The sequence below is a fragment of the Lissotriton helveticus genome, chromosome 4_1 (genome assembly GCF_964261635.1).
Source record: "Lissotriton helveticus chromosome 4_1, aLisHel1.1, whole genome shotgun sequence".
Lineage (NCBI taxonomy): Eukaryota > Metazoa > Chordata > Amphibia > Caudata > Salamandridae > Lissotriton > Lissotriton helveticus.
The window spans coordinates 1633817021-1633841628 of NC_136063.1; the positions used below are offsets into that span (position 1 = coordinate 1633817021).

General features: G+C 48.1%; 1 protein-coding gene across 1 annotated transcript in view; it reads left to right on the plus strand.

Moving 5' to 3' along the window:
- Positions 1-24608, plus strand: part of TRANK1 (tetratricopeptide repeat and ankyrin repeat containing 1) — a 1265441-nt gene that overhangs the window by 13934 nt on the left and 1226899 nt on the right. The window contains exon 2 of the mRNA XM_078688288.1: positions 4085-4191. The gene's annotated coding sequence lies outside the window, so the exon portion shown is untranslated. The remainder of the gene's footprint in view (positions 1-4084; positions 4192-24608) is intronic.

The window sequence follows — 24608 nt, forward strand, 5'->3', positions numbered from 1 at the left end:
CCGCCAAATGTCTTATCACAGGTTCAGTCAGGGTATAACTACTACATGTAGTTAATTTAGCTCCTGGGAGCAAGTCTATTATACAATTGAAACTACGTAGTACAGAGACTTTCTTTTGATCATAAATAGGGCTCCCGGTTTTCCGTTTAAACGTATTTTTACATATAAATACAGACGGAAAACAAGTTTTCCTTTATCTGTATTTATATATAAAAACAGGAAAATACTTGTATATTTTGTCATTGACTTCACACCCCCAACCGTCTGGTGTCTCCCCCTCATTAGAGGGTTAAGAGGTGTCAGCCCGGTTGAGACAGCTTCCCGGCGCTCGCACACACAGCCGCACCCAAGTACTTCACAGGTCTTTGAAAGACCATTAATGAGGCTTTATTGTTCACCCCTCAGCCCCTGCCTCTTCACTCTGTCGATTGCTCCAGCACCCGTCTTTTCCTCGCAGACTGGGTTTTACAAGAGCAGATTCTGTGTTAGAGTGCCCTGTTTGCACCTAACTTTCAAATGTGTGTAGGATTCTGTATAATTAGGAATTGTGAGGATTGTGGTGTATAAGGAGGGAGAAACAGTAAGGCAGTGCCTTGCAATCACCACAACGACTATATATAGCCCTGGCGGGAACAGCATGAAACGTGTCCTGTTTGTCGAAAAAGTTGGACAGAACACAGCCACAAACACATATGCAGTAAAAGTGTTTCTTCTTTTTTTTTATCCATTTCATTGTGGTGCTTGAACCTCTTGTCTCATTTCTCAGAGCACGCACAATGAAGCTCTCTGTTTGTTTCTCATTTTTTTAAAAAAATCTTATGTCGAAAACTTCTCTTAATCCCTGCTGGCTACAAAAGAGGTGCCCCCCCATGTTCCGTCTGGGAACGTGGGACCCAGCGTACTGGTTGTACTGTGCTGATCTAAATAAATACTTTACAATATTAAAGCGTCGACTTTACACAAAGTCCTTTGCACTCTGCTTGGTTAAGGCTTCTTGGGTTTGGCTGAAATTATATTTTTGACAAGCTCAAGTGAGCCAGTTTAAATTGCTCTAGTCTCTCCCCTGCACCTTTACACTTCACAATACCCAGCTATGCAGCTATTCAGGGTTCCCACATTTAAAGCTTTTAAATCTGAAGAGATGGACTTTAAGCACTCTTTCAGAGGAAATTCTTATTAAACTTATTAAATATGATAGGTGTACTCCATGGTGGAGCTTTCTATCCTTTCAACCAAAAGGGCCAGGGTGGCTTCACAGAGCTCAGTTATTATTTGGGTATCAATAACATCTGTCAACTATGAGTGTTTGCTTTTTTCCAGTATGTTGTTACTTTTTTCAGGCAGCATATTACTGGAGTCTAGTGCATAATTTGAATTGAATTGCTTTCAGGTATTTATAGCGGGGCACAATTGAGTTACAGCTGAAGGCAGTGTGAGTTTCTCTCAGTGGGGCAGTAAAGTGTTCAGTGGGGGAGAGGATGTGGCACTCTGCCGATGGCAGACACTGCAAGGCTCTGAGACAAATGGCTTGTGATAGCACTTTTAAGCATATTTGGGACATTCTGCAAATGGCAACGTTTTCAGATAAATGTATAGTGTTGACCAATAACAACCGAGCGCATGTGTGCATTCACAATTTAAATAAATGTGATAAAATACTAGCTGCAGCGTCGTCTTTTGCTTGTGACAAAAACAAATGTGGATAATTACAGAAAAAATGCCCAAAAAATAAATATGGATAAATACAGACGGAAATGGCAGAAAAATAAATACCATAAAACCGGGAGCCCTATTCATAAACATCATTGAATTCTGTGTATTGAAAGGCAAAACTGAGTTCTCTATTGCAGCAGACATGGCACAGAAGAGTGGGGTTTTCTATTTCGCTACTTCTTGGTAGTAGTGCTACAGACACAATTTTTGTATCTGGTGTCAATATGGGGAGTAAGTTGCTGGAGCCAGGGAACCCCAAGGATAGCACCAAATATTAGTCCATTAATTAGATCAAAATAAACAGTTCCTGAATGACTGTTGTTACAGATCATGATAATGTCATTGGGATGGTAGGCAATTTTTCCTGAAGATAGCTTGGACCCATCTACTGTTCTAACGGGTTCAGGATGTTTTTGTAGGAAGGAAGGAAATACCCATTGCCCTAGCCAGGGTTAGATCAAGAAAATTTGCCGTTGCCCCATAGTCCAATAGGATGGGCATACGTCTTCACAGCTGATTAGAAATCACTAATGTCAGAGTTACAGTAAAATGTTTAGGAACATGCTCCACCGTACTGGTGAGATAGTGTGAGATCACGCTACAAGAAACTCTCAAAGTGTCAATCCTATTCCCTTCAAGTATTTTAGTTTTCTGCTAAGGTGCTGTGTGTGTTCCAAAGAGCCACAGCTTTCCTGGAAATTTTATGGTTTAACTGGCCCTTCCCCAGCAAAGTGCCCTCCCTTCTCACAATACAGATACAGATTAAGCTGACTTCACCTTTCTTTTTTGTCATTGGAGAGGGATCTACGGATCCCTCCAATCTGCAAGGGCTCACTAGTATCTGAGGTCCATTTTTGTGGTGTCTCTTTACAATATAGAAAGTCTTTCTTGGCCTTTCCCCCTTTAGTTCTCCCAATCTGTGGTCAAATTTGACCACTAGATGAATAACTAGATGAATAAAAGCAGAACACTCATCTGGAAGATCCACAATCTGGGAAAGGATATCTTTTAGGTTGTCACGTAATCCCTGATAGAAGAATGATTTTCTTTTCTCTCCGGACCACTGGGTCGCAGCGACCAATCTATTAAGGTTTGTCACATAGGATGGCAGGGAGCTAAAACCCTGCTTTAGATGAAGTAATTTCTTATCACTTGCCGCATAAAGGTGTGCTTGGTGAACAAATTGTGCATCCTTTTCTTGAACAATGTGAAATTACACAAAATAAGATCATCGCCCTCAGCCAGAGGGACGTTCCAAGTGGCTTCAGTGCCTACTAAATGAGAGATAACGAAAACCACATGGGCTGCATCTTCTGGGAAACTGTAAATGACACTGATTCATAAAAACACTGTATTAAGTACTATCACCATTGAAACGTTCAGGAACTGCTAGCGGCACTGGACTTGGGTTCAGGACAGCAAGATTAACAGGCTGTGTATCCGAGATGCCTGGGATAGATGTGCCAGCAGAAGGAACAAAGTAGTGACCCGGCTGAAAGTATGATGTTTGGGTTTTAGGGATTGTTCCTGGAGCTCTACCCTATTGATCCCCCCCAGGGTTTATACTGAGTTAATTCAGGTGCTGATTTTCTGTAATGATTGGACCTCGGCTTGCACACTAGTAAAATAACTGGCTAACTCTTCTATGGTAGGTATAGGGGACCATTCTGCTGAATCTCCAAAAGGGTCTGGCTCTCTAGCTTGAATGAAACTTTCCTGATCCATACTTCGCTCAGGCAGATATATGATTTGTGGGTTCGGCGTTCTGTCAAGACTCCACTCACCTGGGACATGAAGTCTGCAGGAGTGAAGATAGTCCTTCCAATACCTGTAGGAAACCCCCTCAACACTTAATAGAAAATTGCTGCCCATGGTTTGTACCTGGGGGGAGTTGGGGACGCGGCATGAAAAGGGTGAAGGGGGAAGAGAAAACAAAACACCTGGGATCGGCACCACAGCAAACACATCCCTCAGTTTACTGAACAGTCACCCAGTGTCTGTTTTCCTATAAAATACAGAGGCCCAATCAGGGTTTGGCAAAAAGAAAACAATGCATTCAATTCTGGTCCTGAGGTTCCCTCCAGTAATTGCACAAATATTGATAAATAAACAGTGCGTCCACAAGAAGGGTTCACCCCATTAAGGTGAAAATAATAGGAAATGATTGCATAGAGAGCCAAAAGTCACTTTCCAGACGTGACAATGTCCAGAGGTTTGTGAAAAGGGTATATAACAGAGTCAACAATTCCTTATGAAGGCCACAGTGTCTGAGAATGAGTAGAGATTGTCATTTGAATGTCATTGGTTGAGCCGCAGACTCGGTGCACTAATCTGTCTTCAGGAAGTTTACATTGGTTCTGTTTTGTTTTAGAGGCCATTGTATCCAGCGATATGCTGCAGGTGACCAGGAGAATCCAGGCACTGGGTTGGGAGAGGAGCTGAGCTGGCAGAGAGACCGTAGGAGGAAACTGTCTCCAGGTAGGTTTCATATGTATTAGAAACTGGATACGGGGAAGGAGGCAAGAAGAAATCAGGGTGCGGGAAACAGGGCCAGAAAGAACAGGATGCAGGGAGTGGGGCAAAATGAATGGGACTTGGGAAATAGCTGTGGGGCAAGAAAAGCTTCCACAACAATACTAGAAGCCAAGCGTGGCTTCTAACTCAGATGGGACTTTTGAACTATGCAATTTCCGAGTTGGTTGCCAGGTCAAGCCAAGCGCAAGTGCATACTCTTGTTATTACTTGCATGTGATCTTGGCACCTGACTCAGGAAGGGGCAGAATTTCGTCCCATACAGTGGTAAAGGACTGGAGGTGGGGCTAGCACTAAGTTATTCAGAAGTGAGCGGTGATGAGGGATGAGATTGGGGGAACAAATGATTGAATGCTGCCCCCACACAAAGCTGTAACCACGGGCCGTGCACTGTACAGGTGCAGGATGTGCGAGCCCTACCACAATGTGTAAAGTATTTGTGCAACACTTCAAACAGTAAAACAGTGAAAACAACATACAAAAAATTTCCACCCCAGCTTAGACACATAGAACTTAATTTAATAAACAAAACAAGACCAAAACAACAAAAATCCAATCAGTAGAACTGGAGATATTGAATGTCAAACTTTTAGGTAAAAAAATAGCGCCTAGAAGGGTGGAGCTAGCTCGCAACCAAGATGGCTGCTTGAGCCGAGAGCTCCCCTGTCTCACTTACTATCCGGTCAGAATCCTGCATGTTGTGTGGTACTTCACAGCCTTGCACCGAAGTAAAGTGCTACAAGACTGTTGTGGCCTGCGAACTGGCAAAGTGCGGCCCTCTAGCCCCCCGTTCGCTTGGATCGCGGCGTCTGGGCCTGGCTTGCTGGTGGCGGTGTGTGCTTCAGGACTGTGCAGACTTTTGGGGGTGGGGTCATGGACCGGATCGCTGCCCTGGCGCCTCGCCGACGTCGGTAGCTGCACGAGTGATCTGCGGGGAGCAGCGAATTGCGAGATCCCTTGACGCCGCCGGTACCCGGGAGAGGAGCAGACTGAAGGGCTGCTCGGGGGACCGCAGAGCAGCGTGGTGAGGTGAGCGCGGCCCAGCTGGGCCTGAAGTGCGGCCGCCGGCGGGGACTGGGCCCTGTGGCGCGGGCCCCCCTCGCATCGTCTGCAGAGAGTGAGGCGTGAGGTCGGGAGAGCCTGCACCTGTTGCTGTGCTCTGGTGGCGGGCTGAATTGGACGCGGCTCGGGGGGCACTCCCCGGCCCCCCCCTTCCCACAGTATCGGACGAGTACGGAGGCACGCTTCTGAGGTGGGGAGGCCCAGCGGTGGAAGTGGGCCTGGCTTACCGCAGCGGAGGAGGAGGCTGGGGTTGCTGCGCAGGGAGGCCTGTCTGTTTTGAGGCACAGGGACTTCTACGGGCCCCCAGGGACCCACCCCACTGCCAGAGAGAATATTTGAAACGCGGCCAATAATAGTGAGGCGCGCTAGTGCACTGCTTCTGGGGGCCACATGGGCCGTGACACCAGTCAATAGGCACCACGAGTTTGGAGGTCGCCAAGTGCACAGCAATACCACTACAGGGGCACATCTGGATCCAGAGTGAGGAGGCTGGCTGGGAAAAGGCTTGGAAGCCTGAAGGTCATATTGGGGTGATTGAAGACGGAGGAGACTTGCTGGCAGCCCTAGCTCCGTGTTAACCTTCAAGTGCCTTTAAGGGACGAACTCTGATATATGCGCAGGTGTTCTGCCGCGTGCAGTATTTGCCCCCCCCCCCTTTTGCGTAGGGTTTGACCTCGAGACGGGATCCGCCGCTACCACCGCAATTAGTCACTGCCATCTTGCTCACAACTACTGAGATAGGGGGACGCACAGCGGCAACACGATGGGTCGGACGGACAGGAGCCAGTCCAGGCTCTCGTTTGACCCAAAGAGTCCCAAACCTGGTGAATCCGTACCAGAAGGAGGTCCCGGGGAGACGGAGTCAACCGTAGAACACCCGCAGCAAGATATACGCAGCATTTTACTCGCCATTGCAGGGTGGGTTTGCCTCCCTGGGATCCAAGATGGACGCGCTCACCTACCGCATGGACCGCATTGGCGGAGAGGCTCGATAAGCAGGTGGAATGCATCGATATGTCCAAACGCCGCCACACCGAGGTAGAAGAGGCACATACATCTCTGGACTCGGAACACAAGCAGCTGGGCAAGGTGATGCAGATATTACAGGACAAAACGGAGGATTTGGAGGCCCCCTCCCGAAGATGCAACCTACGCATTACAGGCCTTCCGGAAACTACACAAACCGGAAATATGAAGCAGTTTGTAGAACACCTACTAAAAAAGCTGCTAGGGGACACAGCCTTCTCCGGAATGTTTGTGGTCGAGAGAGCGCACCGATCCCTGGGCCCGAGGCCGAAACCTGGGGTGCCCCCGCGGCCTATAATAGCGAAGCTGTTAAACTACAGAGACCGGGATGTGGCACTCAAACTGGCCAGGGAGAAGCAGCCGCTACAATACCAGGGGTCGGAGATCTCATTATTTCCAGATTTTACGGCCAAAGTGCAGGATGCGAGCCAAAAATTCGTACATATGAAGAGACAGCTCCGTGAAATTTGAACTGACTATGCGATGCTGTACCCCACCAAACTGCGGGTCAACAGGCAAGGGAAGTCCATGATTTTCACTGACCCTAAGGTGCTGCAGAAGGCCCTTATGGAATGGCGCAAGGACTCGCGCACCTCCCCGAACAGAGCTCTTCTGGATGAGGCGGCGGGAGGCGCCCTTGATGAACAGGACTAACAACAACGCATGGTTACGGATGGCTGAGTATATGTTTTGGCTGTTCTGTGGTACGGGGTGGTTATATTGCAGTCTAATTATGTGCCGGGGCTGCGGTGGCGCTATCTGCGCTGTTGTCCACGAAAGACTCAGTTCTGCGGAACAGGAGTGGGTTGGGGGGAGGAGGGATGGAACCCCATTGGATTTGATTTTCCTTGACCTCCAGATCTAATGTTCATGTTGTTTTGGAGTTCTGGTATGCCAACGGCAGCGGGGTGCTACTATATGCGTTTATATCACTTGCAGTCCGGGTTGGAGGGGGCCATGGGGGGGGGCACCGGCTGAAGGGGCAGAAGCGACAGCAGAATCAGAGACTATGCTGGGCGATGCTTCATATAGACTTAGATTTGAGGTACACACAGGCTCGGCACTGTTGCACACGATCTATAACTGTTTGGGGGAGGGTGGGTGACCACATGGAATAGGAACATAATGAGTTTTTTCTGTCAGCTACTTCCGCCCCCGCGTGAATCACGCCTTTCTTTCTTTTATGTTTGATGTTCTTGGAGAATGGGGAGGGGAGAGTTCAGGATGTTGCGGGGGAGGGGGGATTTCCGCGGCCGAGTTGGGGTTGGGCAGGCGTGGAGGGAGTTGGGAGGGGGGGTTGTGACCATTTCAAGAGACAATTGAATTTGGATGAGAAAATGTGTTGTTTTTTCTTGCAGGGGGGAGGAGGGGGTTCATTGCTGTTTTTTTGGCACAGATTTGACAGGGCATGACATGATCGCAAAGGTACATGATATATCGCCACAGCCCATATACAGATTGCTAACACAGGGATGACAGGGGGGTCCCTGGACACACTGACGTTGGTGACCTGGATCGTTAGGAGTCTTAACGACCACCGAAAGGTTAGGAAGATCTTACAATACCTCGCTAGACATGGAGTTGACGTCGCTTTCTTACAGGAGACGCACCTCCATCCAGACAGTCCAATATTACGCTCCAGGGGATTGCTGGGTAATATACACGCGGCGGGTTTCACATCGCATGCGAGGGGTGTGCTGACATGGGTCAACCCTAAGACCTCTCTGACGTTGTTGCCGTTGGAGACGGACGGGGAGGGACGATACACTATCTCGAAATGCGGGAAAGGCATGGAGATCTGTATAGTGAACACCTACGTCCCTAACTACGACTACACCGCCTTTTATGCAGATTTGACAGATAGGATTCTAGCGCGCTCGAAGGGCTCTGTCCTCTGGGGGGGTGATCTTAATATGGTACGCCAGCCCAGTATAGACAGATCGAACGGCCCTGACAGACGCCCCTCGGCTTCGGCAAGGACAATAGAGACATCAATGACACGACTGGATCTGAGTGACGTATGGAGACATAGACATCCATCCCAGGGAGGCTATTCTCATTATTCAGCACCATACAATATACACGCTAGGATTGACTATTGGCTGGCCTCTACTCACTTAACTCACAATGTGCAAGCATGCTCGATATTGCCACGCACCTATTCGGATCATTCACCGCTACTGTTGATGATTGCCACGCCCAAGAAGCGGATCCCTCCGTTTGCTTGGCGCTTCCCACCCTATTCTCTATTGGATAACACCTTCAGGGAGGAGTTAGCCACGTCTATCGAGATGTTCTTTGATACCAACGTGGGCACAGTTGCCTCGTTTCAGACAGTCTGGGAGGCCTTTAAGGTGTACATTAGGGGGATCGCCATCTCGAAACATGCGGGGGTGCTCAAATCGATTTGGGGTCGCCTGGAGACCCTAGAGAAAAAGCTTAAAGAGCTAGAGGCTCGTCGTCTAACAGACAGCAGTGACGCCCTCATGCAAGAACTCGCTATTACGTTGAGTGAATACTATGAAGAGGCGGACTCTGAAGTAAAACACCTGGGAAAGTACGCTACTGCTAGAGTCTACGGCGAGGGAGAGCGCCCTGGGGCGGTTCTCGCGCAGTTGGCCAAGCAGCGTAGGGACAGAGTTGTGATACCAGACATAAGGGACTCGCCATCGGACACTCCACTACCAGAGGATCAGGTGGCGGGAAAGTTTTGTAAGTATTACGCGGCTATGTACGCCTCCCGTGGACCTGCCCCAGAGGAAGGCATACTTGACTACCTTTCTCACATCAAACTGCCCTGGTTGTCTAATCTACATCGGGAATTTTTGGTACGACCGATAGAACGGGAGGAAGTCGTATGGGTGCTGTCAGCTATGCGAGCGGGGAGCACGCCGGGAAGCGATGGCCTAACCGTTGCCTTTTATAAAGCTTTTGCGGATCTTCTGGTCCCACGTCTACTTACGCTGTTTGAGGACATAACTGACTTGGGAGTTATGCCACCCACCACGCGGGAGGCGATACTGGTTGCCATACTTAAACCGAGGAAACCTACTGGAGAGTGTGCCTTGTACAGACCCCTGTTGTTACTGAATGTCGACCCGAAGATATTCGCCAAGCTGATAGCTAACCGGCTAAGTCCCATGGTCTCCACGATGGTTGCGCCCAAGCAGGCTGGCTTCGTGCCTAGTCGTAACCTCACCTATAATCTCTGGACGGTTTTTGCAGCTCTACAGCACATGCGCCCAGAGGTGCCCTCAGTCGCAGTTTTTTTAGATGTGGAAAAGGCCTTCAACTCTGTTGAATGGCCATTCATGAGACAAGTCTTAAGCCGAATGGGGGTGGGAGAGCTATTCCTTCAGCTCTTAGCGACCCTGTACAATGCTCCCACTGCTCGCATTCGGATTGGTACTTTGACCACTGATCCCATCCAAATCAACAGGAGCACGAGGCAAGGGTGCCCCCTGTTCCCCATACTATATGCACTCACGGCCGAGCCTCTCGCGTGGGCTTTGCGGGAATATCACAGGTATAGGGGCATATGATTCCCCACATACAACCTGATAATATCCACTTACGCGGATGATACCCTTTTATATATTCTCAACCCCTAGGCCCATCTTTCTGCGGTGCTACGTGAGGTGGTCTTGTTCAGCTCCCTCTCAGGTATCCAGGTAAACTGGAGAAAATCGATCATGTTTCCACTAACACCGGCCACGGAGAGGGTGGTTCCGGAATACCCACTTCAGTGGACCACTGAGGCGGTACGGTACCTTGGGATACGCTTGCATACGGACTCGGAGATTGTACTATGGGAGAATTACGGTGTAGCCATCTCCAAACTGGAAGATGACATAGACAGGTGGATTGTTCTGCCATTGTCGCTGATGGGGCGGATCTCCCTCATGAAAATGATTGTGCTGCCCCGCTTCCTGTTCCTGTTTAGCAATATACCCATGGTGCTGTCAAAATCCTTCTTTCAACAGCTACACTCGCTGATGATCCTTCTGGCCTGGGCCGGTAAGCAGCCGAGGGTGGCATGGAAAATTCTCACTCGTCCTTATCTGGAGGGTGGCCTGAGTGCTCCCGACATGGAACTTTATTATCAGGCAGCACAAAGCTCGCACGCCTACCACTGGATCCATGGCCCGGTGGATGTCCCGCATGTACGTATAGAATCCATTGTCGCGGCTCCTGTCCCTCTTCCTGCGTTGCTGTCTAGCCCTCGAGATCGTCGTACCGGTATCCTCGACTCGTTGACTACGGTCACACATGTGTGGCACTATATGAAGGACGTACAGGCTTGCAGCTTACTCTATGCCCCGACTGCCCCCTCGCTTGGTGTACCTGGTTAGCACCATGTAGAGACAGGGGGGTGCTGGCTGCGTTGGATTCACTGGACATACGCAATATGGGAGATCTCTTTTCGGATGGCGCTGTACGCACCTGGGAGGAGATTGGGACCGAGGAAGCTCACTATCCGTTATTGTCGCGTTTTCAGTTCCACATGGTGCGGCATGCCCACAGGGACCTCCTAGTGGAGGACATGATGGAACTCCCCGAGGTTACGGCTTTTACTTACATTATTAACTCTAAGTTCCCCGCTAAGCTGGTAACCCATCTGTATCGCATTGCCCTCTCAGAAAAGACGGCGGAATATGCTAAACCTCGCCTGGAATGGCAGAGAGACTTGGCGGTAGATCTAACCGAAGAAAAGTGGCAATACTGCTGGTCAAGCACAAGGCGAATATCTTTCAACGGACGCCACCGACTGATACATTTTAAATTCCTGAACAGGGTGTATTATACTCCAGAGAGACTCCACAGATACGGTCTCCGAGAGAGTCCCCACTGTGATAGATGCAGAGCACAGGTGGCTGATTTCCTTCATGTAGCCTGGTCCTGCCCGGGGATTGCTTCCTTTTGGAGCGGGGTTTATGAGGAAGTGAATAGGATTACTGACTTACCGCTATCTCCGGACCCTCTGTTGGCTATTCTGGGTTACTCCAAACCCCTCCGGAAGGATCTTAGAAGGCTAATCGACATGGCCTTTCTCCTAGCTAGCAGTTGCGTGGCTCTCTCCTGGATGCGCGGCCCTGTGCCGACGCTGAAGCAGTGGAATAACGACATGCTATATTGCAGCACCCAGACCGAATTATATAGCGAATTGTTGCCCCCACGCAACAGACCTAAGAACTTTTGGTCACTATTCCTAGACAAGAGGCCCACACCGGACACACTGGACGTGGAGAGTACGGATACACATGCACTTGAGGATAGCTTACTGGGAACACATAATTACCCTCTGGCCGGGTCTACACCATAGACTGAGGACGGTTTTTGGACGGGTTGCTCACATGGAGATGCGCAGTGTGGCCTCGGGTGGGGCCTCTCGACACGGCGTGGGGGAGGGGTACGGAGGGAGTGCAATCAGAGATGTTTGTCCCTCTGTGGGTTGATTGCTGTCAGACTGAGATGAATTACTTTCTTACTGTGTTTTTGGACTAAGGGTCATCTGTTGAAAATTAGCTCTGATACACAATTGATGTATGTATCTTCTGTGCCACGATTTGATGCCTTTGTACTCTGTGTCTGTTTGTTCTGAAATGCCAATAAATAAATTATAAAAAAAATAAATAAATAGCGCCTAGAAGCAAAAAGTGCTATATGGGATAGCAGGCTGACTGCGATGGTACCCGGGTCGGATACAGGGACCCAGTTTGGGCCACTGAACAAATGTACCTTAATCTTGGGTGCATTGAGAATGTGTGGTACAGTGGTGGCGATCCACGCATCTGTGACCATGCACTGGTCCCGATCCTCGCAGCATTGGCAATGTGTTTGTTCCGATGAGAGGTAAGCTGCGATGCAGAGGTTTGTCGTCATCGACAAGGCTGCCATCGACAGAGAAGCGATGCCCTTGCGCCGGGAAGAGTGATGGTTTCATAGGTGATGCATCAGGAATGATCCACACAGCAGCAATAATGATGAGGTTCTAATCCGTGCAGCAGTGACAATGCATCAGTTGTGTCAGTTCCGCCAGGAACAAAAACCTTAGGCCCAATTCCAAGGGTCCATGACTAGGGTGGCACCACTTGGCAGGGCAGATTCACAGATGGCAGAGTCCAGATGCAGAAGTAAGGTGGTTGGAAGTATTTTATGTCCCTGAGACTTCAGATCAGGAGGCCAGCCTTCTAGCCCTTGGAGTCACTCTGGATTCAGGTGATGCAGTTCCAGTCTTTCCCATCCAGGCCGGGGAACAGCAGGCAGCAGGGCAGCACAGCAAGGTTGGAGTCCAGCAAAGCAGCAGTCCAGCAGAGTAGCAGTCCTTTCAGCAGCACAGCAGTCCTCTTCCCTGGAAGAAGCTTCACAGGTCCAGAGGCTTACTGAGGTGACTGTGTCAGAGGTCCCCTACGTAAACTAATTAGAGCCTTTGAAGTGAGGGAGACTTAGAAGACAGGTCTTTGAATTGCACAAAGTTCCTCCCTTAATGCCCTGGCTCCAGACACACCTCAGGGGTATGCAGCCCTTTGTGTGGGGACAGGACACAGCCTATTGAGGTGCAAGTTAGACTGGGTCCAGCTCCTCCCTCTTATCCTCCCAGGCTGGCCCATCAAGTCACACCTAAGATCCCATTGTATGTGGCTGTCCAGGGGGAATACACAAAGCGCAGCTGTCATCCATCCCAGACTGACTGGAGACAGGCCGCATGCACCAAATGGCTAAAGTAAGAAAATATTAGTCATTAGAAAAAGGAGAGAAATTGTAGCAAACACTTTATAGTTTTAGTGCCATTTCCTATAGGGTAAATCTTTATAATAAAGCAGAAAATGTGGCAAAGTAATAAGTAATCGATAAATAACCCATTTTTATAAAAATGATATTCATTTATTTATATTTTTTTCTTTGATTTCTTTTTTCATATATATTTTTTTCATAGTTTTTTTTATAAACACTCAATTCATAAAAAACATTTATATCCTGATGAAGGCAATGGCCGAAACGCGCGTAGTGTTCCAACCCACCGCATTGCCAACTTCAATGATCTTTTGAACATCTAGTCATTTGAAGTGTTTTTGTTGTTTCTCAATATTGTCCGATACATGTCAAATTGATTTAAAATGATATAAATGTTTTTTATGAATTGAGTGTTTATAAAAAAACTATGAAAAAAATATATATGAAAAAAGAAATCAAAGAAAAAATATAAATAAATGAATATCATTTTTATAAAAATTGGTTATTTATCGATTCCTTATTACTTTGCCACATTTTCTGCTTTATTATAAAGATTTACCCTATAGGAAATGGCACTAAAACTATAAAGTGTTTGCTACAATTTCTCTCCTTTTTCTAATGACTAATATGCCCTACGCGTAGCAAACTTATTAGTTGTAGGGGTCCCCTGTTTTCTCAGAAAAATAAAGTAAGAAAATGCCAACTTTCTAAAAAGCAGGGTCAATACTGATTTGCATATGGCTGGGTCCAAACTGGGGTGGCGTGGTGAGCAAAAAAACTATGGATTAAACCCAGATCTGTTCAGCATTCCGACCAAACTTGAGGAACTTATCTCTTCCCAATTGAACATTACACTTATAAACATAATAGGGTAATCCCAATGTTATTTTATGGGAGAGATAGGCATTGCAGTAGTGAAAAAAAACTTTGTGAGTTTTTCACTACTAGGACATGTAAAACTTAAAAGTAAATGTCCTGCCTATTACATACATTGCACCTTGCCCTCTGGATTGTCCAGGGCCTACCTTAGGGGTGTCTTATATGTTTGAAAAGGGGAGGCTTGGGCATAGAAAAAGGTTTATTTTGCCAGGTCGACATGGCAGTGGAAAACTGCACACACAGGCTCTCAACTGGCAGGTCTAAGACATGGTGAAAGGGCTACTTCAGTGGGTGGCACAATCAGTGCTGTCGGCCCACTAGTAGCATTTAATTTACAGGCCCTAGGTACAGGGATACTACCTTACTAGGAACTTATAAGTAAATCAAATATGGCAACTGGGGATGAAGGAATGTTACCATGCTTTAGGGTAGAGAGGGCACAAGCACTTTAGTACTGGTTAGCAGCGGTAAAGTTCACAGATCCTAAAGCTTGCAAAAAATGAGGACAAAAAGTGGAGGCGGTAGGAAAAAGTTGGGGGGGGGGACCACCTTAAGGCTGTCAGATTTATCACGCAACAACAGTGCTAACAGATTATAATATTCAAGAAGCTCTAGTGCCCCCAATACTATGAAGAGTTATAGCAACAGTAGCCCGCTCTATTGTCATTTCATGGGCCAGCCTAGTCCTGGTGGGTCTTTTCTACTGTAACCTGTCAGAGACGCTTTGCAAGTCCTGCTGGAGATTCCAGTCCCTGGCCATCAGGTCTATGTTGGATTAGACAGGGAATCAGTCTTGCATGGTGATTTAATACGTATGTTCTAAGAGTGCTCCATATGTACTTGGATATCAGTTGATTTGGCATCAAAACTGTCCAGGTGTTCTTGACAATAGATTAAGTCAAGTAGCCAATAATTGTTTGTTACATAGGGGCCCCTGCCCCAGTGCATAGCCACCCTTTGCTTAGCCAGAAGAAACACTATGGCCAAAAGTCACTGGCTCACAGCAGAGCTCTCTTTGACATATCCATGTATCACCCAAGTGGTGTTGCAGGTAAGTTGAGGTCAGTCATATGAGCTCTCACCTAAAGCACTATGAGGAGAGCGTTCATATCCTGACCCACCATAGTCAGATAGTCGCCTCTCCCTCTCTCTCTTTTTACTCAGGAAGTATTCCTTCTACAATTAAGTTTACATACAGGACTCCTTACCTGTTCACTACTACATCCCCATACACCAGGCCCCTCACACCCACGGCACTTAACGGCGAGGAACAAAAGATCTCCGATAAAGATCCCCTTTATGGGTGCCCGTCGGGTATTGCTGCGCCGACCCGTCGAGGAGCTGGCCCATATGATGAAGCATGACACTTGGCTCGCCGTTTGTGTGAGGGCCCTAGTTCCAAAAAGGAGAAGTCCCTCTCCTTTCACAACCTACACTTGTGATGCCATTGAGTTCTCATACTTAGACTTTTGACCCACTTAGGAACTTCGTACTCTCTTTTCCTTGGATGAAGCCATCGTACCATGCTTTAGGGTAGAGAGAGCACAAGCACTTTAGTAGTGGTTAGCAGCGGTAAAGTTCACAGATCCTAAAGACAGCAAAAATGAGGACAAAAAGTGGAAGAGGTAGGAAAAAGTTGGGGGGGGGAACCACCTTAAGGCTGTCAGGTTTAACAACCAACAACAGTGCTAACAGATTATAATATTCAAGAAGCTCCAGTACTCCCAATACTATGAAGAGTTATAGCAACAGTAGCCCACTCTATTGTCGTTTCATGGGACAGTCTAGTCCTGGTGGGCCTTTTCTACTGTAACCTGTCAGAGACGCTTTGCAAGTCCTGCTGGAGATTCCAATCCCTGGCCATCAGGTCTATGTTGAATTAGACAGGGAACCAGTCTTGCATGGTGATTTAATACGTATGTTCAAAGAGTGCTCCATATGTACTTGGGTATCAGTTGATTTGGCATAATTTCCTGTAACTGTCCAGGTGTTGTTGACAATAGATTAAGTCAAGTAGCCAATAATATTTTGTTACATAGGGGCCCCTGCCTCAGTGCATAGCCACCCTTTGCTTAGCCAGAAGAAACACTATGGCCACAAGTCACTGGCTCACAGCAGAGCTCTCTTTGACATATCCCTGATTCACCACAAGTTGTGTTGCAGATAAGTTGAGGCCAGTCATGTGAGCTATGACCTAAAGCACATGCAAGCCAATAGGTAGCCACGCCAAGGTATATCAATGCTACGTGAAGGAAGTTACTGCTTAAGGCATCCTCTCAGTGCTTCAGCTTAAGCATGGGTTTTGGTGTATAATATATTCTTAGTACCTTTTCCGCAAGTGTTTTCTGATCTTTGCACAGTAAGCTCCTTTCAAGTACCACAACATTTATCTTTATTGGCAGGAGGCCTCAATAATAGTGTTGCCTCTGTGTTGCTGCTGTGTGTGGGGGGCTTTCTGTGTTGTGATTTGTAAACTTTGTAAAACTGTATTTGCACTGCTGCTTTTTAAAAAAGAATTATTTTCGCTAGCTGCCGCTACCTGTTTCTTTTTTTCTGCGTGGTGTCCGTCTGTTAGAGCAGGCCCGCGGGCAGGTCAGCGCTCTAGTAGTTGCTCCTCCTCCAGCCTTTACTTCCTATATAACACCGGATGCTGCGGTCGCGCGCAGCGGGCGCTCCAGCGGCGCGCTGAAGGCAAGCCCGCCTGCGCCCGTCAGCGCCCTGTCAGCGACCAGCGCCAGCCATGCTGCCGGTTTATCGTCAGAGGAGTTAGGTGCTAGGAGGTCTTTTAGTAGAGGGGAATTAATGGCTTTGGGTAAGGCAAGGTGTGGTGGGGGGGGAGAAATGGGGGGTCCTCCAATGTTTACACTGAACGTGTCCTACATGTCAGTTCCGCTTTCATGCAGGGGCGCCTGCTACTACCTCCTGTAATGAGAAGGAGAACAGAGTTAGGGCGTCTCTCATTAACGCACGTTCTATGGTTAAACATGCTTCAGATATATATGAAATCCTCTCAGATGACCTCTTAGATCTATTATTTTTTACGGAAACCTGGCTTCAGGAAGCCTGTGCGCCGGTGGTTGAGCTTGCTATTCCTTATGGGATTTAAAATTGCCAGACTAGATCGTGTTTCACTGAGAGGAGGGGGGATTGCAGTGGTGTATAGGGGGACGTGGGCCCTCTCATTTGAGGCCACTGTGGGCTTAATGGAGGGGGAGATGCTGGACTTCTCTATCGTCATTTTGCCCCATTTTACATTGGGTGGGACTCTGCTCTATCGGCCCCCTGGCCCACCGGGTGCCTTTTTGAGGGCTTTGGGTGATGTTATCATCCCTCGCTCCCTTCGCTTCTCAAACCTCCTTTTTTGGGTGACTTTAATATCCATCTAGATTGCCCGGAATCTGCGGGCGCTAGGGAGATAATGGACCTCTTTGGTTTGGCCCACCTTACTCAGTGGGTAAAGTCACCCTCTCACCAAGGAGGACACAATCGACCTGGTGTGTTCTAACTTTGCCCTTTCAGTAGATGACCCCCTTCAGGTGACCTGGTCTTATCGCTATCTGGAACAATTTTCCTGGCCAATAGGGAAGCAGCCACTCTCGTCAATTCCGGTCTACAACAACCAAGGTAGAAAGATCGACATTTCGGCTCTGTCTAGGGTCCTTGTGGAGACCTGCCCCGCGCTTACCTCTGATCTTGATACAGCGGTGGTTTTCCTCTTGGATCTGTCAAGGAGTGGGTAAGGTGCAAAAACCCCCTTCCTCCAGGCGACCGAGACTTGCACCTTCCAAACCATGGTACTCCAGCACCCTCAGAGACCTTAAACTGGGTTGCAAATCCCTGGAACGCCGCTGGCGGCTACATTATTGCCCTTTGGCAAAAAATGCTCTCCGGTTAGCGCAGGTGGAATACTATGCAGTTATTAGGGAAGCAAAAAGGGGCTTTTATGCTGAACGGATAGCAAAAGCCAATAACAACAGCAAGGAGATGTTTGCTATTATGAGAAGCTTCTTGGCACCAGCCACACAACAAACGGCCCTTCCGGTCCCCGTTTAATGGTGCGAGGAGTTGTCTACTTTTTTTGTTGAAAAGGTACAGGCTATTCAAGATAGTTTGGGGTCGGTGGAGGTTGTCTCAGGGGATTATGCTCCGCCGTCCCTTCCTGATCTTTTGCCATTGGCCCCTCCGCTTCAGAACTTTGAGCCTATAGCCTGTCCGGATATTCTAGCTATTCTTAAATCCCTCAAGTTAGGGTCTCCATCGATCTGTGTCCGGCCAGAGTGCTGGCGGGGGTTGCTGTAGTGGTCTATCCGGAGGTCAATAAGATTATTAATCTATCTATACAAACTGCCGTGGTCCCGGGGAGTTGGAAGCAGGCTAAGCTTCTACCTCTTCTGAAGAAACCTTCTCTTAACCCGGCTAAACTTGTCAGCTACCGCCCCATTTCTCTTTTGCCGGCTTTGGCAAAGGTTTGTGAGAAGGTGATCTTTCGTCAGCTTGATGCCTTTGTGGAGGCGTCTGGCCTTCTCCATCCGGTGCAGTCCGGCTTTCGGGCAACCTATAGTACTGAGACTGTGCTAGTGGAGGTGGCTGAGGCGATTAGGGAGTGCTTGGATGCGGGCAGCAGGGCGGCCTTGATTTTACTGGACCTCTCTGCCGCCTTCGATACGGTGCCCCACCTCGCCTTTCTAACATAGGAGTTGTTGGCGCTGCCTTCGATTGGGTTAAATCATTTCTGGAAGATCGCTCCCAACAGGTATGGATGCCCCCCTTCTCCTCTACGGCCAAGAAAATGCTCACAGAGGTCCCACAGAGCTCTACTTTGAACCCGTTGCTTTTCAATATCTACTTGACCCCTCCGATTACGCTCACGGAGGAATTGGGTGCAAAAATAATTGCATACGCGGACGATACTCATCTTCTATTCATGTGGGACGATACCGACTCATCCACGGACCTTGCTCGGAACTGCCTCTCAGCTGTATTTAGATGGTTGGCGCAGGCACAACTCACGTGCAACGAGGACAAGTCCAAGATACTCTTATTTGGCCAGTTTCCGCCCGCCTTCAGGGAGTCGCTATGGCCCTCTGATTATCCTTGTCCTAGCTCGGTGGGCACCCCTGCAAAAATTCTGGGGGTCTGGTTTGAGGAGGATTTGCGATTTGGGGTGCAAATCAAGAAACTCACTGGAGTCTGCTTTGGCACCCTTAAAGATCTTAGAAGATTTTTTCCTCTGCTGCCAAGGTCGGCCAAGGAGATGGTCCTGCGGGCTCTTATCCTTTCCCGCTTAGGCTATGCCAATGCTCTGTATGTTGGTATCCCTGGGTACCTAATACATAAGCTTCAGATTGTACAGAATGCCACGGCGAGACTCCTTTTTAACATCTCGGGAAGGACTAGCATCAAACGGCAATTACGTGACCTGCATTGGCTTCTTGTGGCCCAGAGAATACAATTTAAGGCTCTCATTCTGGCTCACAGGGCTCTGCATGAGCTGGGACCATTGTACATTAGAAAGCGTTTTTCCTTCTATATCTCTAATAGATCGCTACGCTCTGCCTCCCTTAGACGGATGAAGATCCCACGTTTCCGCAGAATGCGGATGAGGGGCCAGTCTTTGTCTGTCAAAGCAGCTACCTTCTGGAATTCTCTGCCTTTGTCATTACAGCAGACTCAAAGCCTTACACTGTTTAAAAAGCAACTGCAAACCTTCCTCTCCAAGCAGCTTTGTTAACGGGCTCCATTCCATCAGTTCACTGTTATAACTTCGCACCAGGACACTATGGAGTATAAGTGCGCGCTACAAGTTTACTATAACATAACATAACATAACATAACAATAGCTTTAAGTATCATGTCCATCTTATCTGTCTGAGTGTTCCTTCATTACCCCCCTGGGCCTCACTCAGTCGAGTCCACCTGGTATATGTTGACAAGTAGGGTTTTGCTAGCAGGGTACAATACCATAGTAACGTCTTTAAGAGTTTTAGTGTGACTCCAGTACTCATTTGAGTTCAATAACAGTGCTTTATAGTTAGTTTGTCCATGTTGGTGGGGCCCCCTTTTTGTTGCCTTGTGGCTTCCTGTTGGCACCAAGCAGAACTTAACAGTCTAATAGGAAGTCAGAAAGACAGCCCCCTACAGCCCCTGCGTGTGCATATGTCCTTTTTCACCTGGGACCCAAAGGGGCAAAGTCCCCTTGTTGCTTTTCGGGTGTTGAGTGCTCCTGTGTCTCCTTCCAGTGCATCTCGTTTTTTGTGTTGGTTAAGGCCAGATGGTCCAATTGTCTCTTGGCTCTTATCTGCTCTCTTTAACTGTTACAATCAGTATGGGCCTCGCAGCTCACATGGGGGACTATGCGTGTCATCACATATGCTTATTAAACATTATACATTGGTGTTTAAATAGATGGTTCAGTTTTTACAGTTGATATAAACAGGGTTCTTTCGGGCTCTTCATGTATACATTTTCTAACAAGGAAGGCCATTTCATGGGAACACTGTCAAGAGGCTGGTACATGTCCTTGAGGGAGGTTGGGTGGGGGGGGGGTGCTGTTACTTCAGGATCTTCCATCACTCTAGGTCAGCACCGCCTTTCTGGGTGCAACATGCTTCTGAGTGCTTCACTTAGTGATTGTCCGCTGCGCCTGCCCCAGGGCCTTTCTTTACTCACTGTGCACTCTGCTGCATCGGAGCTTCTTTCCATCTCGAAGAAGCCTTCGGCCCCCCATAGCTGCCCACTGTTTGCTCAGCAATTTCAGTGCACAGGCAGGCCTTTCATCCTTCACGCTCTCCTACCTCTCAGGGGGCTGCAGTGCCCCAGGCACTATTTTGGTGCATCTCCATTGATTCCCAGCTGCACTCTGTTTGCCGCTCTTGATCCACCATTGGGGTCAGCTGGAGTGCTAGACTATTCTCCTGAAGCACTGTTCTAGATTTTCCCTTGTTTAAGGAAGTATTGCAATGCAGTTTAATCTGTGAGTTACAGCCGGCCTAGCTGAAGCTTGGAAGGTGTCTTATTCCATATGGGCCACCCATCATGAGCCCATTCAATCTAATGTGTGCAAAGACCGCTGGTATAAAAGCCTCACCCACTCCAGAGAGCCCCAGTACCTTGAAAAGATACTACCATTCCAGTGAATCAGTAGCTTTGGTAGAGTTTAGTAGCAGCCAACACGCCAATACAGGGTGGTGTTCATCTTCAGAAGTTGTGACCCTTGAGACAAGTGCAGGCAGATGCTATTCGTCAGCAGTTGCAACCTTAGAAGCCGATTCAAGTGAGTACTTGTCTTCAGCAGCTGTAACCCAGGAGGATGATGCAGGTGAACACTCATCTCTGGTAGTTGCAGCCATGGAGACATACGCAGCAGCTATTATATGGTGGGCAAATTGAGTGGCAGCGGCAACACTAAGCCCACTGAGATGACAGTGGAAATGCCAGGCGGCACGGCGGCACCTTGATGAATACTTTTTAGGTCTCGCCTGAGCCAGCGCATGCACTTACATTTAGTAAGTGGGGTTTTCAAAGTGCTACCCCACGCTTTTGCTGGCCTAGCGCTTGTGGTTGCACGCGAGCATGCGTGCAGCCGCCAGCTTTCAGCGCCCGAGGCGCCATCTTGAATTAGAATGCGTTCTTTTCTTTCAGGGTCTTTTTCCATGGACCATCTTGGATGTGAGTAAGGGCATCTTGCAGAGTATGCTCATCATTCTGCCTACCAATGGAACTTCTGAACAGACCTGAGCCTCGCCAATAATTTGGTAAACCTTGCTCCTGCGCCAACATCACGCCTCCACGCCCCAGCTACTTGCCTCAACATCTCCTTATACTATTATTGACGTCTTCCATCCAGACAAGTCCTTGTCTCACCTTAGTCTCCTACTTTTATCTTAAACCCGTTTTTCTCTCCCAACATTCCTTCCCCATCACTTCACTTCTCTCCCCAGACTCTTCCCTTTCTCTATTGCACTGCACCCCCTTCTCCCCAAGACACCTCCCTCCGCCATCCCTTCCACTCACCTCTCCCAAAGCCTGCAGGCTCTTCACAGCCCCTACCACCTGCTGGTGATCCAAACCCAGCTCAGCTGCCAGTCCTAGACTCTCCAGTCCCCCATCCTGGGCCTTAAGTCGGTGCAAAAGCAGCTCCGGTACCCGGCTTTCCGCCATGCTTACTCAGAAAATGTCAGTGGCATGCGCACAAACTTCACTGACAGGTCGCCGTATATCGCCGCCATCTTAGAACAGGACACAGGTATGTAAGTCAACAGCAGTCTTGGGCTACAACCCGTACAAGAGTTGCATCAGGGTGGAGTCCATCTTGCAATAGGCGAGGCTCCGTTCAAAGTAGCCCGTTTCATCGCAATCCCTATAGAAGTTGCATCATTGTGACGGCCACCTTGCAACAGGTGAGGTTTTCTTTTCAATATGGGCTCCCCAGCAAATTCTGCCGCAGGACATGTCTGCTTAGCAGCCATCTTGAAATGGCAGAGTTTGTTTCACAATGGGGTTGATCGCATCCCATACAGCTTTAAGGTTCAGGACTCTTTAAAATGTTGATCTTTGTCTCCAGACTGTAATCCAATTTGTAAAGAAAACGATTTGCTTTCAAACGGCTATAAGAAGAAATCTTATTTTTTGTTTGAGAAAAGTGATCAAAATGTGACTACAATTTTGTTATTAAATTTAAATTAAAAACAGGATTTCATTTCAAAACCCATTGTTTTCAGGAGTCTGTTTGTGTCTATACGTGTATGTGCACACAAACAGGCTGTACCCACATAACAGGCATTACGTCTTCTTTTGCATTCTTCTTTTTCAGTGAACTTCCCATTTTTATTGGCCGGGTCGGGCATTTTTGTTGTTTTACATGTTTTTGGCTAGTTTTGTTACTTGCTACATTTCCCCTTTATACTTGGAAACGGAAGAAATGTGACCACGTGGATACATTACCTACTGCACAACTAGTGATTTTTACCTAGCTGATTTGTAACCTAGCTCTCTCTGAAAACGTTGTGATCTTGGTTACTGCACTTTTGTTACATAATGTCGCAGTTTCCATATCTGGCAATAATGAGAGCCCGAGAGACACGTTAATGAATTACAGAATTAAAACATGAATAGAAATACTGGATATTACTAGCTACTCTCTGCCTAACGCTTGGAGCAACTGGCAAGTCCTTTAACTAATTTGGCGCTCTGCTCTAGATTCACTGATGTGACCTCTTCACTGACACGTCACAGGATGTGCTGTTTTATTGCGGGATCACCACAGCGCCTACCGAGAACAAGCATTGGCATAGCCAATAGGTCTCGCCTTTGGGGCCTTATAAGGGTTCAGCCATGCAACAGTTGATGTTCTTGAACCGAGGATATTGTGCTGCATAACTAAATACTTATATGGTTCCAAAAGCGATACCTATTGGCTATGCAAATGCTTGTTTATGCATGTCATGATGGGAGCTGCAGCGGAGACTGGGAAACCTTTCAGAGTTCTAGCCTGGACATTATTGGCTCCATTTCAGCAGTCAGGTACATATGGATACCCCACACCTCATGAACACACTTAGCTTTCTCCTCCTGGACTGTCTCTCCTCCTTCAGGGCCAGGCACTTTCCTTTCCTCTTTGAGGTGCCTGGCCAGCCTCTTAAGTACTTAGGAAGACCTTAACTTATTCTAGCAATTTCCAGAATTCAGGTGATGTCCCCTCGCCCCTTGGAGACTGGTTGTCGTACAGACCACCAGCCCTGACATGCAGCAGATCTTTGAGTACTCTAAGGAGCATTGGCAGGTTAAAGAACAGGTTAGGGCAAAATAAACCTTGGAAGCTGGCAACATGGAGAAGTGGCCAACAAGGCAATGTAAAATACAGAACAATACCAACAGGTGTGCAGCCCCAGCCACTGTAAGACTGTAATCTGCAGAGGGGCGGCCATAGCAATGTGGCTTCGCCTTATACAATTTAAGTACCTCCATCGGGTCTATTTCACTCTGGTACGATTGTGGCGGGCGAGATTGATTGCCTCTCCGGGGTGCCTCCGGTATGGCAGGGAGGAGGGCACATTCTTGCACATCGTCTGTCAATGCCCATCACTCGGATCGTTTTTGGAGGGGTGTATTCTGCTGTCTATCGAAGGTTCTGGGGTGGTTGCTTCCACGCACACCACAGTTCGCCCTACTGCATGTGATGGAAGGGATTGGGGGCAATGTGTACAAAAGGCATCTCCTGTTGTTGAGTCTCACGTTGGCAAAACGTGATATAGCCAGGATGTGGAAAGATGCACGGGCCCCTTCATTGGCTGCCTGGAAAAATGGCCTTGACTATTCCATGGGGCTGGAACAGCCAATCTTTGTTGTCCGGGGATGCCGGCATAAGCACTATAAAATATGGAAGCGGCGGGCTGACTGTAGGGGATTGTGGCTGGAGCCTCCAAATGAGGTGGGTGATCTTCCAGTGGAATGAGGGCTGGAGCGGGGTTGCTGGGTGTGGCACGAGGGAGGTCAGGGGGGGCTTGAGGTGTGTGTATCAAGACTGGGGATTTCTGTTGCAGTTTTTTCTTTGCCTTTACCGTTTTTCCCCAGCCTGATGGTTCATGGGTATGGACTGGTCTCAGTGGATGTTGCGCAACTGGGGGTGGCGGGGTTAGTTGGGGAGGGGGGATTTAAATCCT